The sequence below is a fragment of the Kryptolebias marmoratus genome, linkage group LG8 (assembly GCF_001649575.2).
Source record: "Kryptolebias marmoratus isolate JLee-2015 linkage group LG8, ASM164957v2, whole genome shotgun sequence".
Taxonomy (NCBI): domain Eukaryota; kingdom Metazoa; phylum Chordata; class Actinopteri; order Cyprinodontiformes; family Rivulidae; genus Kryptolebias; species Kryptolebias marmoratus.
Genome location: NC_051437.1, coordinates 371,024 through 391,428, shown reverse-complemented (window position 1 = coordinate 391,428; position 20,405 = coordinate 371,024). Strand labels below are relative to the sequence as shown.

At 41.0% G+C, this 20,405-nt stretch overlaps 1 pseudogene; it reads left to right on the top strand.

The window, feature by feature from the left end:
* Nucleotides 1-9,258: 9,258 nt before the first annotated feature.
* Nucleotides 9,259-20,399, top strand: LOC112449989 (annotated as a pseudogene).
* Nucleotides 20,400-20,405: the final 6 nt, after the last annotated feature.

The following is a 20,405-nucleotide window of genomic DNA, read 5'->3' as shown; positions in this document are numbered from 1 at the left end:
GGGCTGAGTTACATCCTGACAGTCAAGACTCAGGGCTGAGTTACATCCTGACAGTCAAGACTCAGGGCTGAGTTACATCCTGACAGTCAAGCCTCAGGGCTGAGTTACATCCTGACAGTCGAGCCTGAGGGCTGAGATACATCCTGACAGTCTGATGATGAGCAGAGAAGATGAAGAAGGTGGAGATGATTGGCTGAAAAACATGCCAAAGGACACAGTCAGATTCTGGTCCTGTTGTCTTCTCAGGTGGTTTCCATGTTGACCGGACTGACTGACAGGCTGCCGACCTCCATGATGACCCCTGACCTTTGGCTGTTCCTGATCCAGAACAGCTGGAACAAGCAGCTGTTGGAGACCAAACTGTGGTCTCTGACACACAATGATTCTCCAGCTGATATTTTCTCTGTTTGTATTGGACCGCGGTGAAGGGAAGTGTCTGACTAATCACATATCTGTATCACTACATCTCCCAGCATGCCTGAGGGCCTGTTTGTCTGAAATATCAGGTCTCAGCTTACAGACGTCCAGCAGCAGTGAGTATGAGATGTGAAAGTATCCCATAATTCACAGAAGGAGCAGAAATCAGGCAGCAGTCATTCCCAGATACAGTCTGAGAACATAAAGGGCTTTAAAGGTAAAAAGTAAATGTTTGAATCAGGATTAAAGGGTAAAAATACATTACACAGCCCAGTACTTACGAGTAAGTAAGTACCAGGTATATGCCAGGTAAGTACTGAGCTGTATTATGTATATCTGCTGAGTTAGGATTCTGTAAGCTGACACTTTGATGATGTACTTGATGTAATTTATGGTCTGTGGGTTGTTCGAGGATTTATGCCTTTTATTGGAGACAGTGATCTGAACAGGAGGTGTCAGAGTCTCTGATCAAACATCAGCTGAAGCAGCTGAACACAGAGAGAAAGCACAGCGCTGATCTGCGGTCAGTTTGTAGCTGAAGCTTCAGTTTGTTGGAGGAAGACCGGGCAGAGAACCGCAGCTGATGGTCAGAACCACGTCTGGAACCTGACATCTGATTTGATTAATTTTATTTTCTTGGAAACTCTGTTTTACAGAAGAACTAAAAGAAGAAAACAGACAAGGATTCTGATATTTTCCTGTTTGAATGAAATGATTCATCTGTTTCTGTTTTTATGAATGATTGACTGTTTAAGTTTCTGCCCGGTGAAAAATGTTTCTGAAAAACAGATTAGAAATAAAGATTTTCTGTAACTTAAAGGATGTGATGACGGAGGGCTGTCTTTGAGTCAAACACAAATACTTTTTACTCTTCTGATCTAAAATTCAATTACTTTCAGGTGTGAAAAGATTTTGTTATTTTGTGTTAAATGTTCAATTAATGAAGAGAAGAAATATTATTTTCTAACAGGAAACAACTAAATCCATTAATGAACACTAAAAACAAACCTTTTAAATGAGGAAACAAATAATCTTGTCTCTTCAGGGCTTCCATGTGAGCAGCTCTTTATTTACCTCACAGAGACTCCAAACGCAACAAACAAATGAAAGAAAACCCAAGTTAACGGAGAAACTTCAGGATGATGAAAGTGTTTGAAAATAGCAGAAGAACTCAAACAGCTTTCAGACCTCCACCTGACTGATGATGGAGCTCAGAGGTGACCACCATCACATCACCGAGGTGATCAGCTATTCTCCAACTGTCCCGCAGGGGTGAGGCTGTTGCCATGGAAACAGAGATTGTTTCCTGTTCAGTCAAGTAATCATATTTTAATTCAAGTTAAGTTGGGCAGAAGGACATTCAGAGTGGTACCTGTGGATCTGTGTCGATACAAAGACACCATGATGAGAGTGGAGACGAAGTACTGACAGAACACCACCAGGTGGAGGAGCAGTCTGACCTGCAGGGACGCTGAGGGAGGGGGCGGAGCTCCAGAGGTGGGCAGGGCTGTGGGTAGAAAGAATCCCACCTGGTCAGGTGACTGGGAGGATAAAATTAATGTGAAAACCTCAGATGAAGCTCCTGACCTGAGACAGAGAGCCAGACTCTCCATGACCCCTGATGTTACACCTGTAGAGACCTTCAGCAGACCTGGAAACATGCTGGAGGGTCATGTGACCTGAGGAGTCATTCCCTATGAGGACGCCGTCTTTAAAGAAAGCTGCTGGGAGGTTGGAGGGTTTGTCCTTTGATTGACAGCTCAGAGTGACATCATGTCCCTCCATCACAGGGAGGACAGGACTCTGCATGATCACTGATCCACCTGAACACAGAGACAAACTGGTGAACTAGAGTGGGTGGAGAACTTCCTGTAGCTTCATCCTCCCTCCTCCCCCCAGATGATGGTAGAAAAGTGGTCAGCTCTCTGCTGCTCACAGGTTTGTTCAGTTTGTGGGTGAAATGTGGGCAGATGTCTCTTTGGAAACTTTTCTTTCACCCCAACATGTAGGCACCAACCTAATATATCTTAGTGTCACACCAACAGGTTCAGCAACAACAAAGGGGAGCCAGTGAATCAGAGACAAATTAGGGTTTTCATTAAACAATTTTATCAGACACAGTCGAACCCAGAACCTCTTGGTTCTGCCCTGCAGCCGTCTCAAGCTCCACCCCGTCGTACGCCTGGTGCAGTCCACAATGGGTCCGATCACCACTGGGTTCCGCCTTGCCACCGCCCTGCACACACAAGCAATCTTTGGCCAGAAACGCGGTTCATACAACACCTGACCTCCTCCACGACCCTCCCAACGAGGCTGTCCCTGCAGACATCAGGAGAAAACAGAGTTCCACCTCTGCCCTGCTGTCGAGTCCACGTGCTGTTCTCATGCTGATCGCCGTCTGTTGTGGAGAGGATCTGAGTTCACTGCTATGTGCTCCCCCTCCTCCTGCACGCTCAGGCCTCCACCTTTTAGGTGTTCTGCCAGCTTCTCTGGCGGGTCTGTGAGGACAGCTGATAGGCTGCTTCCAGACACGCCCACAAGTTCACAGGTGACCGTCATCAAACACGGCCCTTTTACAAAGAGTCCAGAGTGGATCTGTTAGGGTTTTTATATTATCAGCCTTTGTGCTCATGTGTAAAACTGCCTACGTGAGACGCGAAGGTCACACGGCGGGCGCCACACCATCTGGCTCTCCCAAACAGCTATGTGTTATTGTTATGCTTATGTTTAAACTATGGTCTGGACCGGTTTTGGCCGGCTCAGACCAACCCCTTTTATTTCTTCCTTTAATAAAAGAGAAAGCCCAAGTAAGAAGTCAGAACTTCCTGGACAGCACGCCGTTAGGAGCTGTTGTGAAATTTCTCCTCTTGCGAAGGCCTTCACAAAAGACAACGAGCCTCTCTGGTGTAATTCTTTCTTAGCAGGTTGAATAAATCAAAACCCTGACAGGATTAAAACAACAAAAACATGCACAAAAGTCAAGAACTATCTACAAAATCACACCTTCAAAGCAAAAGCACATCTCCGTGTGACAAACATGACAACAGAGAGAATGCTGATGTTTTTCTGTCCAAACAGCAGCACGTGTCCCTCAGAGACAGGGATGTGCACAGGTAGACACTAGGTGGTGCTAGAGCACCTGCCCTTTTCCCTCTGAACCAAAAAAGTGCCCCATTTATTTATTTATTTATTTATCCATTTATCTATTTATTTGTTTATTATTTATTTATGTGATTATTTATTTATTTATATTTATGTGATTGTTTATTTATTTATTTATAACAGTGTAGTGTAGCTTTAGTGTGTGGCCAAAGGTAGCATTTCTGGATTTAAAAACCTTTATTACCAGTGCCACTCACGTTTGCACAACAGCACCCCCCCCCCCCAGGTGTATTTGTCTCCTAAACCTCAGAAGCAAAAGTTAAAGCTTCACCTGCCTTGTCTGAACAGAGCCAGTCAGTTGATATTGATGTCATATAAATAAATATATTCCTGCTACGGTTTATATCACCATCACCAGCTGCCAGGAGAATATTGAATGTAGCTCTTAGGCTACATTAAATAAGAATAATATAAATAAATAAATGTATCACATATGTATTTACATTTTCTATAATGGCCCCTGATAACATTGACTACTTCTGACTTTTTGTCTCTGTCTAATAAACATTTAATTTAAATATATAAGGCCAAAGAAAAAAAAAAAAAAAAAAAAATGGCGGTGCTCTTGACGGCTGCGGCCATGTCGACTCCTGATAGCAATGTGCATTTCTTGTTAAATGTGTTGTCTGTTCCATCTCAGTCTTGCTCGAAAATAGTCTACAACAGAAGCCTTCTACTGGGACTACGAAACTCCAACTTTTCAAACGACATCTCCGGAGTTATATGGACTTTGGAACCTTCTGCACTTGACAAACTAGGAATCGCACACTGGCAAGACCCAGGGGCCGGCAAAGCACCCACCAGCCGACCCTGGAGGCGACGAAAGCGGTGGTAGGATGTTAGCATGCGTCGTAGGTGTGCGAGAGCTAGCAAGCTAGGCTGCCGTGCAGGTATCAGCGCTCTGCTAAAGAGCTCGCCACACAAACCTGCTTTGCCTTCGATTCTGCTCTCCAATGTTCGTTCGCTGGTAAACAAAATGGACTACCTTAGACTGGATCTAACCACACAAAGAAAGGTGAGAGACTGCAACGCCATCATCCTCACCGAGACTTGGCTTAACCACACGATTCCAGACAACGCCATTCGGCTGGATGGTCTAACACTGTTCCGGGCAGACAGAAACCCACTTCTCAGCGGGAAATCAAAGGGAGGTGGCGTGTGCATTTTTCTCAATAACAAATGGACTACTAATGCCAAAGTCATCTCAAGCCACTGTTCCGAGGACATTGAATTCCTAACAGTTAAGTGCCGTCCAACATACCTGCCGAGAGAATTCTCAGCAGTGACTTTAACAGCTGTGTATCTGCCACCTAGCGCAAACACAAAAGACGCACTCTCCACTCTGTATCAGGCCGTGTGCTGCATTCATGACGCTAATCCGGACGCCGCCAATATAATCGCAGGCGACTTCAATCAAACCAATTTAAAGACAGTACTGCCACAATATCACAAACATGTGGACTTTGCAACCAGGGGAAGCAACATTCTTGATCAAGTATATACCAACGTCAAGCAGGGATACAGAGCTGTTCCCCACCCCCACCTGGGAAACTCCGACCATCTCTCTGTCAGGCTCATTCCTGCATACAGACCATTGTTAATGAGATGCAAACCTTCTGTCAAACAGATCAGAACTTGGCCAGAGGGGGCCACCTCAGCGCTACAGGATTGTTTTGATCACACGGTGTGCAATGTCTTCATAGAGGCAGCCACTTCCAACCAGCATGTCAACATAACAGAATACACTGAGTATGTTACTGGCTACATATCCAAATGCATGGAAGATGTGACCGTTATCAAAAACGTCACCACCAGGGAAAATGACAAACCCTGGCTCACTAGAGAGGTACGTGAGCTCCTGAGAGCACAGAACTCTGCTTTCAAGTCTGTTGACAGAGAAGCCCTCAGATCAGCAAGGGCCAACTTGAACCGGGGCATAAGAGAAGCAAAACATGCCTATGGACAGAAAATCCAATCACACTTCACAAACACAAAAGACCCCAGACATCTTTGCCAAGGCCTTCAATCAGTAACAGACTATAGGCCCATACCCCCACCCTGCGAGGATAGCACAGACTTTCTCAACTCACTCAATGTCTTCTTCAGCCGGTTTGAAGAAAACAACACCACCACTTCAACAAAAGCCCCTCACTGCCTGGATAATGCACTCCAACTGGACCCGGCCGCTGTGCGGAGGACACTTGTAAAGGTGAACCCCAGGAATGCTGCTGGCCCTGACAATATACCTGGGTGTGTGCTTAGAGACTGTGCGGACTCCCTTACAGAGGTTCTCACTGATATCTTCAACATCTTTCTGAGCCAAGCCAGCATACCACAATGCTTCAAAGCCACTACCATCATACCACTTCCAAAGAAATCTCCTGCAAAGACTCTGAATGATTACCGGCCCATTGCACTCACCCCCATCATGATGAAGTGCTTTGAAAGGCTGGTCAAGGCCCACATAACATCCAGCCTACCAGCCACTTTCGATCCATTCCAGTTTGCCTACCGTCCCAAGCGCTCCACTGATGATGCCATAGCAGCAGCACTCCACCTCAGCCTGGCTCATCTGGAGAATAAAAACAGCTGTGTGCGGATGCTGTTCATCGACTTCAGCTCTGCCTTCAACACAGTCATCCCACAACACCTGGTGAACAAACTCTGTGATATAGGCATCAACACCTCACTCTGCAACTGGCTGCTGGACTTTCTCACCAACAGACCACAGACAGTAAGAGTTGGCAACAACTCCTCACAGACCATCATCATGAACACTGGGGTCCCCCAGGGTTGTGTGCTGAGTCCGCTGCTGTTCAGCCTCATGACCCATGACTGTTGTGCCAGATACAACTCAAACCACATCATCAAGTTTGCAGATGACACAACAGTAGTGGGCCTCATCAGCAATGACGACAACTCGGCCTACAGAGAGGAGGTACACCATCTCACCAATTGGTGTGACATCAACAACCTACACCTCAATGTCAACAAAACAAAGGAGATAACTGTGGACTTCAGAAAAAAACACAAGCTGCACACACCTCTCACCATCAATGGCAGTGCTGTGGAATCAGTGAAAGACACCAAGTTCCTGGGGGTGCACATCACTGATGACCTGACTTGGACAACCTGGACAACCAACACCACCTCCCTTGTCAAGAAGGCACAGCAACGCCTCCACTTTGTATGTAGGATGAGGAGAGCCAGTCTTCCCCCTCCAACATTTACCATGTTCTACAGGGGTGCCATTGAGAGCATTCTCACCAGCAGTCTGTCAGTCTGGTACGGCAGCTGTCATGTCGCTGACCAGAAGGCTCTACAGAGAGTAGTGAGAACAGCTGAGAAGATCATAGGATCAGCCCTAACCCCCATACAGGACCTGTACCCATCCCGCTGCCACAGAAGAGCCACCAACATCATCAAAGACCCCACCCACCCCTCACACAAACGGTGTACCCTCCTTCCATCTGGCAAGCGCTATAGCAGCATGCGCTGCAGGACCATAAGGCTCAGCAACAGCTTCTTCCCACAGGCCATCAGACTGCTGAACACACAAACTACTGCACATTCCTTTCATAAATAACTGTTACATCCCATTCATGCCCATGCTGCTACTCTGCACTCTGCACTTTATCACATACCTTGCACATGTTGTTGCTGAACTCAGGATTGAGATTATTCTATTGCTGTGTTGACTGTGTCTTCTTTGTTCTTTGTTACTGATATTTCCTTCTGTACTATATGTCTTATACCTACTCTTGTACTTAGATAGATGTCAATTTTGCTGTCTTAGTTAGTGTTTTGTATCTGTTGCACATTTGGAGTTCGGGGAAACACAATTTCAGTCCCCTATGTAATATACTGTTGCATAGTCTGACTGACAATAAAGTTCACTTTGACTTTGACTAAACATTGAATTTAAATATATAAGGCCAAATAAGCTGGGTAACAATTCGTATGGGACTAATTACTTGTAGAAGCATATACATTCGCTCTTATGACCATATTTTGAAGCTACACGTATTCTCTGTTGGATAGGAGGACTTCACTGCTTTATTAGAACATTTCTGTAGTTTATTTAGTGCATCTTTTGTTCATTTTGATGAGCGCATATATTTCACTTGTGTTGTACTCAACAAGTGTATTTTCCATGAAGATTTGATCACACTTTTTCTGGTTATAGTTAATTTAAACTATAGAACAGTCACTGGTTACTAAGGTTTATGAAGATGACTCATTTAATGGGACATATCTGGTAATTTGTCAGGATATACAACAGTTATATGGTGCAGATGTTATTTTGTGATGAAAGTAAAGAAGGATGTAGTGAAGACAAACACATAGTGAACACTGTGTTGGACTCAAAGTTCAGCTCAAAGGCTGGTTATGAGTCAGTGTTCCAGCTTTTAATCAATCTATAATAATTGTCTTGTTTTATTAATTTTAATAAAATGCATCCTTGTGTGAAGGTGTTGTTTTTTTTCCTGGGTGCTCATGTCCATGTCTCCCACAGGACAGGACCCACTAACACATATAGGTGTCCTTCTTTGACATCAGCAAATGTAGGAAGTTATGGTGTAGTCAAAAATTATTTTTACATAGGCTTCTGAGCTTCTGTTTCAAATTCATTAAATTGTTCTCATCTGTTTTATTTGAATAATCAGTTTATTTGTATTGACTGAAAGATAACTTCAAAGACAAAGGTCATTTTCTTGTGTCTGCATGTAAATTGGCAGTGAGATTTAGAAAAGTATACAGTAAGGGCAATCAAAAATCTTACCCAGGGTACAAAATTGTAGGACTGTTGTGAAGAAAGTGTCATTCAGCATCTTTAACCCATTATTATAATGCAGAATATTGATTTATCTCATTTATGTTTCATTATTCTGTGTTCTGTTGTTGAAACCAACCTGTAGAGTGTTCGACATTTTTAAACACATTCATCAGACAGAACATGGCTATTCATTTTAAACAGGTATACATACATGATGTTTAATAAATCTCACACTGCTACAGCGAGCGGTTCTATGCGCCACACAAGGTGCCCTTTTTTCTACTTGAGCACCTGCCCCCCAAAATGTCTGTGCACGCCCCTGCTCAGAGATATACTGCTCTGTTTTCTGATCAACAGCTTTGTGTTTGTGGCTCCATCCAGGTTTCTCCTTCCTCTTTGCAAGTGAAATAACAGCTGATTTGTGTAAACGAACAAGGAAACAAAGTTAAAGCTTAAAGCTGCTTTGGATACAAACCAGGAAGAGGAAATGTCCCACAGTCTTTATGTTGGACACCAGAACCCCTCTGACCATCAGCCCTGATCTCTGACAGCTTCTTCTAACAAAGGTAAGTCTTATTTCTGTACTTTTTAAACTGTCTGTCCACACAATGAAACAGAAATAAATCTGTAAGTCTTATATTTTGCTTTGATGGCAGTTTTATACACCAACATATTTCTTTATGCTTGGAAGAGGAAAAAGACCAAACTAAACAAAACCATGCAATTTATACACCAATATATGTGAGGAGTAGTTTACACAATGAGAGCATCAATCTGTTCAATTTTAGGGACAAAAGTCTTTATTTTTTTAAAGTCAGACGGATCCTCAGTAACTTTATCTATGAGGATGGAAATAAACCTTTAATCAGAGCATGATTACTATCCTGTATGCATGTATCCTGTGGCAACTTCCGGGATGGCGACATACGGTTGGTTGGGCTCCGTGTTCGGGTCCCCGGATTTTAATTTTAAAGCCTATTTACCCAGTATAATCCCAATTAAGGATTCATTTGACGAACCAACGCAGCAACAATGCAAAGATACACAACAACAATGGACTTCCGGTAATTTTTACAACAAACGCGGTAGTCTTGCCCTACACAGACAAGGAAGACAGCCTCATTTTCTGAAAGTCTTTCTGGCTCGACTGTTTCTTCTGTTTGTTGTCGGATCTCTGCTACGCCGCCTTCCTCATACCGAACAAAGACTGGACTCACAAGGTGAAACCACTGTTCATCTGAACTATTTTGGACACGGTCATTTTGCAGTATATTATGCCATCCACAGACTAACTTCGAGGCGAATTACTATGCTTAAAAAATCAAGCCGTTCGAAGGAGATATTGACATTAGTACACATGGCCTTCCTGCTCCTGTTAGCGGGTGATGTACAGCTTAATCCAGGACCGAACAAATCAGCTGATGCCAGTTTCGAAGGGCAACTTACTAACGAGGCAGGGATGGTTGCTGGAGGTCGGGGCTTTGGTGGCGCGGGCGGCGATGTGTCGGAGCACATGTTTTACACCCAGGAACATATCGGTCAGCAGTTTGATCAGACTGTTTTGTGTGGCGAACACGGCATGACTGGTGGGAAACCTGTGGCCTGCTACCATGCTTTGGCGTCTGATGTTTCAACTCGGAGGACTTGTGGTGTCAGTACACTGTCAACAAACGTTTGCACTAACCATCTTCCTCATGGAGATCTTTGGATCGCCCCTCCTGTCACACTGGATAACAGTTCTGGGATTATCAACAGCGGTTTGCTACAGAGATGTAAAGTTAAGAACTGGGCTGATTCCAACAAGACAAAGAGACATGGACCGGCCCGACGTAAGCCAAAAACATTACATATGGAGGCAATAAACAAACAAAGACAGTATTTATTTTTTCAGACTGTCAATCATGCTAGAGTGGTCTGGGACCCTGCACTTAAGCCTAAAGGTATTTTTGGAGGACATTTAAATATAAGAAGTCTCTTACACAAATGTGAGGAAATAAGAACATTGTTAATGGGATCTAATCTGGATTTTCTATGTCTAGGTGAAACTTGGCTAACTGATAACATTCCAACTAATATGATTGATGTACCTGGATACAAATGTTTCAGAAAGGATAGAGTTGTGGGGCGAGGAGGGGGAGTATTAATTTACATAAAAGACTCATTTAACATCAACGAGATAGTCATAGATGAGCATATATCAATAGAATCTGTGTGTTTAAATGTTTGTCTTTCACCTCGTATGAATTTTAACATTGTGGTGGTGTACAATCCACCATCAAGTTGTAGTACAACTTTTTATCATAATTTAAAGGAATTGTTATCAGGATTTAGAAACAAGAGTGAAGTAATCATTTTGGGAGATTTTAATATAAACTGGATGGACAATAAATTGAAAAAAACACTTGGAGAACTGACAGCAAAATTTGATTTTCACCAGTTAATTCAAGGTCCCTCTCGTATTACTAAAAACAGTCAAACTTTAATAGATTTAATTTTTTCAAATAAACCTGGTCGAATCATAAAATCCTATAACTTGGTGTGCGGCTTATCTGACCACAATATTACTCTCATTGCCAGAAAATTGTCTCAAAATCGCTTTGTTAGTCGCTATAATACTCAGAAACAGACCATAATACAAATTCCAAGACAGGATGTACCTAAATTTGAGGCTGAATTAGCCAAGATTAATTGGGATGAAGTTTCCAGCCATAATCAGATAAATGATTGCTGCAATACATGTATTCTTAAGGTTTGTAATACTATGAATACGTTTCTTAAAACCCATACAAAGGGCCGAAGAAAAACACAGCTACCTTGGATATCGGATGACATTCGGCTGTTAATGAGAAAGAGAGACTATGTTTTAAAATCTTTTTTTAAAAATAAAAGGACCACAGATTGGCTGCTTTTTAAAAGTTTGAGGAACAAAATAGTTAAAGAAATGTACAAATCCAAAGCTAAATATTACACAAATGTCTTATCAGAAGCTAGAGGGAATGGTAAGACGATCTGGAAACAACTAAACAGTTTACTGAATGCCAATGCACACACTAAACATAAATATGAACTCGCAACAGCAGGAAAAACCATAACTGATCCTGCTAAGCTGGCAACAATGTTTAATGATTATTTCCTCTCTTCAGTTAAAGATTTGGCATCACAGTTTCAGCCAGCTCCAATGGAAACACATTGTATAAAGCAGACCAAAAAGTGTTCTGATCTTTTTGAGATTAAGGAAATTCATTACTCTGATGTTCAAAGAGCCATTAACAGTTTAAGTAATTCTCACGCAAAGGATATGTATAATTTAGACGCTATGTTTTTAAAAAAATACAGTAACATTTTAGTAGAACCCTTAACTCATATAGTCAACATTTCCATTAGAACAGGGCAATTTCCCGATGCATGGAAAAAAGCTTTGGTGAAACCGATTTTTAAATCAGGAAGTCGACATGAAATCAGCAACTATAGGCCAATAAGTCTGGTTCCGGTCATGTCAAAAGTGCTGGAGAAAATTATTTTGGAACAACTGTTACTACATTTAGAAAGTAACAGTCTTTTGCATCCGCTTCAGTTTGGTTTCAGGCGTCAACATTCCACAGAGACCGCTATAAGTTTGCTGCTTGAAAAGGTTAAACTATCACTTGACAAGGGACAAATTACTGGTGCAGTTTTTCTTGATTTGAAAAAGGCCTTTGATACAGTGAACCACAATTTACTAATTTCAAGGCTTTCATCATTTAATTTCTCAGAACGATCATTGTCTTGGTTTAAATCGTATTTGGAAGATCGTGAACAATGTGTTGTTATTAATAACAGTAAATCTGTCTTCTGCAAAATTGCAACAGGGATTCCGCAAGGAACCATCTTAGGTCCGGTTCTTTTCAGTTTGTATGTTAATAGTCTTCCTGATATTTGTCCTGAAGTCAATCTGCAAATGTATGCTGATGACACCATTGTTTATACATCGGACAAAAGCGGTACTGCTGTCAGTGAAAAACTTCAGAGCAGTCTGCAGAGATTATCGACATGGCTAAAGGACTCTTGCTTAACTCTCAATACAAACAAAACAAAGTGCATTTGCTTTTCAATTAAGAAAACCTCACTACAGTCTTTGAATATTCAGATCCATGGGGACCCTATTGAACAAGTTTCACAAGAAAAATATTTAGGAATAATTTTGGATGCTCAGTTAACTTTCAAGAGTCATGTTGATAAAATCTGCAAAACTGTTAGGTCAAATATAAACTGTTTTAAAATTATTAGACATTGTTTGACACTTCACTGTGCAGAGATGTTTATGAACTCACTGATCCTCTCACATTTTACCTATGGAGCTACTGTCTGGTCTCAGACTAATCAAACTACTCTCAAACCACTAGCAAGTCTTTATAATCGGGCCTTAAAGGTTTTACATCAAAAGCCAATTAGATTCCATCATTGTCGTATTTTGGCTAAATTTGGCATTTTGGATTTTACAAATTTTCTAAATTATAACGTTTTAAAACTGATTTTTAAGTGTTTAAATGGACTAGCACCAATACCATTAAGCGATTGCATACAGAGACTGCAGGGCAATAGTAGAGCTACCAGAGCAGCTTTGGAGGGAAATTGTAAGGTCCCCTTTCGAAGAACCACTTTTGCTCAAAGTGCACTGTCTGTGAGAGGATCTGCAGCTTGGAACTCACTTCCTGTTCACTTAAAGTCTGCAACCAGTTATAGTATGTTCAAAAATCAAACAAAACTCTGGTTATGTCAAAAACAGACCTGTACTCATTTTTAATTTCTTTACACTTCTCTGTTTGTATATATTATGTTGTGTTATTTCAAATGATTTTTCTTTAATTTTTTTTTTTTTTTTTTATTTTTAAAAGCCCATCTAGGGACAAGTGCTGCGAATTAGCTGTTGCTATTGCACCATGATGCTAACATGGGACTGCTGTTTCATTCAGTTTGTCTATGTAAATGTGTGTCTGTCCCTATCAAATAAAATTAAGAAAGAAATATATGATAATTAGAAAGAAATGGAGCCCACAGTAATTAAACTGGCAATGGAAACCACTTCTCATAAATTCATAAAGCTGCTTTTTTTAGTTGCTAATTTGTTACAACAAAAAAAATTCATATATTACCAAAGATCTGGTTTAGTTATATGCTGTGGACCAAAATCCAGTTTTTACATAATTAAACATTTAAAATCGTTCCTGGCTGACAGCTTGTAACAGCAGGTTGTTGATCAATAGACAGACATCAGTCGTTGTGTGGTGCTATACTTTGAACTACATTTTCTTCTGGCTGTTGAAAGAAGCGGTGAGTCAATGGCCCAGTCCCAATCCTCACACTTCCACCCTCGTTCCACCCTTGTGTCCTTCAAATGTGCGTTCATGCTGAAGGGTTTGAGTGCGTAGTGTGTCCCAATTCTCCAGAGTGCTCTTTAGCCCCACCCCCTTTGTGAACCACATCCGACCTTCGGCTAAGCCCACATCCAGGCTGACTTCGGCAAATTATTTACCCACAATTCATTGCTGCATGTGAAGTTTTGATTATCTTTTTTATTATTTTTATTGATAATTAAAGAGTTTTGAATTAAATAGCAGATGGCAGTGGTGACAGAGCAAGCTGCGTCTGTCATGAAAAAAGCAGTTTTCAGATGTAAAGTATTGAAATAATTCTTGTTTCATTCTGCTGTACATATGTGAATACTATCAACTTTGCTCCGTATTCAACAAGTCAAAATAAAACACATTTGAACAGCCAAATATCTCCTGCAATGAGTTTGGAAAGCAAAAATACCTAAACTGTACTTTTAAAGTTGTACTGCCCCCTTCTTAAAATACCAAAACTGCGCCCGGTCGGTCCTGTTGGATGTTACGGTTACGGCCCAGAGGCGCAAGTCGATGACGTAACCTGTACTGTCCCAATTCTCCAGTGTCTGCATGATTGTAACCTGCACACATGAACCCTTCTGTGCACTTCGACCGAGTACACACTTCATAGAGGGGCATAGGGTGGACAGCGAGGATTGGGACCGGGTCATAGAGTCTCAGCCAGTGTGAGACAAGACCCTCATGTTAATCAGCACTATTGGTAAAAGTTAGAGAAAATTTTGAAGGGTTTGGTGTTTCAGTTAAATTCTGGTTTTAGGGTATATCCTGTGATCCTGGCTAAATTAAACCAAACTAAACATCGAACTGGTTGTCCAAAACAACGAGGAAATGGCTGCTTTTAGAACTGCGTCAGAGCTGCGGGCTCTGCTGTTGTTTGTCTTTACATCGTTTGTTTCTGTTTCTGCAGGTGAGTATGTGGAATAGACTTTCATGTGAGATAAAACAGATTCTGATGATTGATGGACATTTCTAAGCTAACTTTAGATGGGTTTTAGCGTTGATTCGCTGATCGAGGACTCTCCCTCGCTGCTCCAGCTTCCGCAGCTGGGCAGTCGGAGGAAACGACAAGCCGTTGGGCTTTTTTCACATATATTTTGTTTATTCAATGATTTAATGTAACTTAGCAGAGTTTGCTTCTTACCTAAACTCTGGTTAAGGACAAATTTTGTACTCCTTGGAAAATTAATCCAAACTAAGTGTCAAACTACATAAACATGGAAATGGCTGCATTAATAACTGCATCCCTGTTCAGGACTTTATCTGTTGGGTTCATGTTTGTTTCTGCAGTTGAGCTTTACCTGTGGAATGAAAAGATGAATTGTTTAAAATATGAAATGCCCAGATTAGATAGCAGGTAGGGAAGGAGGCGAACACAGAGTGCAGACTCGTACCGTAAAGAAAACTAATTTATTAGCAGCAAAATCAAGCACTAAGTTCCAATATAAAATAACAAGGCATGGAGCAGAACATACAACAAGGAAACAAGAGCAATGATCCAGCGGGGTGTGGGAGAGATGACCGGGTTTTTAAACACTGAGGGTAATTAGGATAAGTGGACACAGGTGGAATGATAATCAGGGCTGACAGGTGGAGATGGGCATGGCAGAAAACCGAGGATGACAACTGGGGATAAATGAGCACATACACGAGGGACAAAGACAGAACTAAGACTCACAAAAACAAAGGAATAAAACATAAACACCAACACAACCTAACAAATAAAACACAAAGACAGACGGCCAAAATCCCAAATCCCAACGCGAGGTATCTTAGCTGTTTCTGAAGGGTGGATGTTGGGTGATAGTTTCTCCAACCAGCTGGAGCCATGCAGAGCTTTGACTTCATTGCTTTTCAATGGTGGCACTTCTAACTTGGTCTAAATGAATAAAGGTGTTTCTGAATTTTTTAATCATCTTTATTTTGACCCAAACAGAGGATGCCGACTTAAATTATACATTAAAACAAGCAGTTCGGTTGTAAAATGTAGGTTATTACTTTATTGGTGTTTTGAATTACCATGGCAACAAAATATGCCATAAATGACTCAAAGACCTCCTAGGATTGCATGTAAACATGCTTCAAATATACATCATGAGCCACAGAGTGGATTTTATTGAAACTGTCTCCATGGTTGGAGCTTCTTTCATAAGTGATTCAAAATGGCCACCACAGTTATTTTAGCTAACACAAAATTGTCTGTAGGTGAGTCAGTTTTGGAGATGCATGTGGTAGTAGCTGAGAGTGACCTCCAGCTGAACTCCTACTGCCAACAGTTTGCTTAGCTCTGATTCAAGATGGCCGCCATTGCTAAAAGTACAAAGTGGCAGACACCTTTAAAATTTCTTCAGAATGTTTTTTAGTTTATACAAATATCACATTTGTCCTTTTTAAACTTGTCACACTTTTATTTATGTTTATTAAATGTAATTTCTGTGAGTGTGCATCTGTGGAGCAAACATGTCTGATGGATCCTCTCTCTGGTATGATGTTTCTGTGGAAGTGAAGAGTTTCACTTTGACCTTTGACCTCTCTGCTCTGTGTTGTTTCCTCTCCTGCAGGTCAGATAAACATCCCAGCTGAACCTGGACAGACCATCACTCTGCCATGTAGAGCTCCTCACAACAGACCTGGTATAGTTGTAGAGTGGAGCAGAACTGGTCTGGAGTCAGAACATGTTCTTCTGTTCAGAGATAATCAGTCTGACCACTGCATCCATCTTTTAAGAACCGGGTGGATCTGCAGGACAGACAGATGAAGGGTGGAGACGTGTCTTTGGTTCTGAAGAACGTGACGAATAAAGATACTGGAACATATGAGTGTCGAGTTGACTACAGCAAATCAAACCGCAGGAAGAGATCTAACCTGCCTACTGACCCCATCAGCATCATCTACCTGCAGGTTGCTCCTCCTCCAGGTGAGTTGTGTCAGAGTGTTTGTCTGAAGCAGCTTCCTGATGTTTGTTGTTGATGAGGCTCTGTAGAAAGTGTGGAAGAGGATTATATTCTCTAACTTAGAGGCAGCTGCAGACTGCAGAGTTCACCAAATATGGAAAAGGAGCTCTGTTCAAATGTCAAGAGTGTCCGGTTGTTTTTGCCAGAACTTCATGGAACAGTGGTGGTGATAACAAGATGTTTCCTGGAACACAGGAAACACACTGGGCCATGGGTTGAGCCAGCCTCAGTGTCGTAGGAGTTACGTAAGTGGTCAGAAGTATGTAGTAGACACCAGTGCAGTTCATCTGTTTAAATACGCCCAGTTTCAAAGATACTTCGGGATTCTTGTGGATTTAGTGATGACAATGAGATGTGACAATTAAAGAGTCCCCCGTGTTCTGGCACTGAGGAGAGAGAAAGTGGCACTCATTTATTTCGGTGTAAGAACTGCCTTTAGATCCCACAAATTGGTGGCCCGTACGGGGAGATGAATGAAGGCAGCCGACTTCCAGGATGCAGTGTTCACCAGCTGTGTGGGCCCATAAAAAAAAAAAAAGAAAAGAAAGAAAAGAAAAGAGGTAGGAGATTTATTTATCTCTTTTCCAAGCATATTAGATAAAACACAGCTCGTTCTGAAAGGGAAGATGAGTGGAGTCAGGGTGCGGCCTCTGTCTCTCTCTTTTTGCCGAACGCGTTGTTCTACGCGCGTAGGAGGACTGCTTAAACAGAAAAGATTAGTGGCTAGCTTCAAAATTGGTAAAGCAGTCAGTAATGGTCACATGTATTTCACTGCTAAGTTCTATAAGAACACATGACAGATGGGTGAGTCCCAGTAATTCTGTTAAATATTGTTCTTTCGTGTGTTGAAAAACAGGGCTAAGAGCAACTATACATATATATTCATGTTAATTACACATTATCCTTCAGACGTGGGGGATCAATAGTGTTTGTAGAATCACAGAGTAGTGATTCTGAATACAAGTAGCCGTTGAGTGAAGAAGAAATGATGCATCAGTCAAGCCAAGAGGGCTTTGGACTAAGTGAAAAAAAAGATAACAAAGCGCTTTAAAATATAACATGAAGTGGACTGCAGTGTTTAATAATTTTTTTTTTTAGATCTCTGTGGTAAGTTGAGAACTTGATAAATTGGTGTTCTGCAGAAAGAAAATTAAAATCTCAGTATACGTAAAATTAGGAAAATGGCCATGTAAAAATGAATAATTAGGTCATGAGAAGTATGAATGAGGTGAAGTGCTGATCAGTTGTATGTGAGTATGTGTGCTGTTAAGTTGTCCTGAATGTCTCTGATGTTCGTGTGTGTGAGGTTCTGTTAAATGTCTTCTGAGCTCTGTGTACTTAAAACGACAACTGTGTTGATCGAGGGGAGTAATAATAAACACTTCTTCATCGCACTCTTTTCTTTTCCAAACTTTTCCTCTCAACTCTGTGCTATTTATTACTGACTTTGTTTTCCTGCGCAAGTAAATGAATACAGGCGAATCGATTGGCTTTTAAACAAATTTGAATGTTTTGTTACTTTGACACAATGGGAGCTGGAAAAATAAATAAATAAAATAAATAAACAAAAAACAAAAAACCGTGCACAGTAGGACCCAAGTCTTTTTTTTTTTTTTTTGAAGCCAGACTCTGCTTGTGAGATGTTGGACTCAAAAGATAAATATAACTTAAACTAATTTATAGTTGACTGAGAACTGAGATAGAAATATCTAAAATAGTTTGAGTAGATCTAAATAGACCTACAACCCTTTTAATAATACAAATCATTACAGTTTGTGTGCACACATAAAAATAGGGAAGTGATTGGCATCAATAAATCGGTTATTGGGGTTGTGAACCAGATGGGTAGGGCCTGTCTGGTTATTGTCATTGTTATTGTTATGTGTTGTTGTTTTGTGTTGTCTGTCAGATGTTTAGTTAAAACTGGAGTATTTTTATTTATTTAAAAAAAAAATCTTTCTCCTCCCTCTGTTCAGAGGAAGGGGGGAAGGAAGGGGGGGGGGAGTCAGTGTGTGGGCTGCAGACAGCCCTCGCCCCCTCCCTTCCTGTTCTCTGTCCAACAAATTAAATTGGAGCCAACTTCTCATAAATTTCTTATGACGGGTGATATGCATTCATCCTGGATTGGAGGCCTACCACACAAACTATTTTTACAAGTTTTCACAACAACATGCTGACACAAAACCATGCAGTGAAACACAATCATGATTTCTATAGAAAGCATTATAACAAATGCCAGCAAGATTATCTGATTATCTTATTTATTTGTTTGTCTAAGTGTATTCATTCATCATAAATGTGGTCTACTAACATCTGTCTGACTTTGTGCAGTCTATTTTTGTTTTTATTTTATTTTGTTTCTACTATTATTTTGTTGATAAAGATTGGCAATCAAATATAGAAATGGATCACTGTGAAACTATAACATTGAATCAGTCTCCAGGCCAAATCCACGGGAAACCTGACCTCTCAGTATTCAAAGAGTCCGGACTATAACAGGTTTGCAGGATGCCTTTAAGATTCTGTAATTGATTACTTTAAAATCTGTAAGAGTACTGTGGTGGACAGAGTCAAACAGTGGATCTAAATTGTTTTCTGACTTATGAAAGGGAATTATTACTAGGAGTTTTTTGGGAAAGGTGCAGCTGGTCGTGAAAAGGTTTAGAGGAAATTTTAGGAGAATGAGGAGCTTTGGCTGTTAAAATTGGAATAACCTTAATAATAATACTAATTGTGATTTTTGTGTTGTGTTGTCCCGATTCTGAGGAAATGGATTCTGGGGACTTTGTACAGGTGGATGACCATAGCTGACAATCATGAGAAGGACTGACACGTGGACCGCCTGGACCTGTGAGGTTGTGGACAGAGTTCATAAATGTCTGTGGAAAGCATCATTGGACATAAAGGACTGGACTGGCAATTAGTTGCATCTTATGAGCCAATCGAGGATTGGACGGACAGTTACATCCACAGACACTCGGTTACACATTCATATTACAACACATATACAACAAATGCAGTCGACACAGGCGGCCACACACACACCTCGACATACACGCATATTAAACAATACATACTCATACATGCACACTCACATTCCAAAGGAATATACTTTATTCAGTTTGACATTTGTATGTATATTTTGTTTTACTTCATGTTTTTCAATTTTGTTTTATATCACGCTTCTTTATATTTTATTTGCATTATGTTGTTTTTTACGTCCTATGTATTACTCATCTAATGTTGCTTAGTTACAGGTTAGTCATAGCTTCTTACTTTTGTTTTTTATGTTATCACACCGGCACATGTTTGATATTTAACTCACCTTTAGGTAATCAGATAGATATTCATATAGCACCATAAAACCCTTACTAGTATGTTTTTCAATATTTTGAAAAAAGGGGGGATATGTGGAGGAGGATTATATTCTCTAACTTAGAGGCAGCTGCAGACTGCAGAGTTCACCAAATATGGAAAAGGAGCCCTGTTCAAATGTCAAGAATGTACGGTTGTTTTTGTCAGATGTTTCCTGGAACACAGGAAACATCTTGTTCTGTTCAAATGTCAAGAGTGTCCGGTTGTTTTTGCCAGAACTTCATGGAACAGTGGTGGTGATAACAAGATGTTTCCTGGAACACAGGAAACACACTGGGCCATGGGTTGAGCCAGACTCAGTGTCGTAGGAGTTACGTAAGTGGTCAGACGTATGTA